We start from the raw sequence: 273 nt of genomic DNA, 5'->3' as shown, positions 1-273 counted from the left end.
GAAGAAATAGAGAGAGAGGGAAAAATAGGTAAAGAGTGAGAAGGAGATCCAATTTCTCGTTTTCGGGTGTCATCCGATGAATTCGACATCCAGCGTCGTTGTCGACCTGACGAATTGTCTTTCATATTTCGCGGATTCGATCGCGCGCGACGATTCGCTCCGACTAATTATAACGTGCCCCAGAATGGACAAATAATACTCTCCAGCTGAATAATGAATTCTTTTTGAATTTAGCACGTACTTTTCCCAACGCTAATAATTTTTGAGTTACAA

This window comes from Formica exsecta, unplaced genomic scaffold (assembly GCF_003651465.1).
Source record: "Formica exsecta isolate Colony F162 unplaced genomic scaffold, ASM365146v1 scaffold3, whole genome shotgun sequence".
Lineage (NCBI taxonomy): Eukaryota > Metazoa > Arthropoda > Insecta > Hymenoptera > Formicidae > Formica > Formica exsecta.
Note: the sequence above shows the minus strand (reverse complement) of the source record.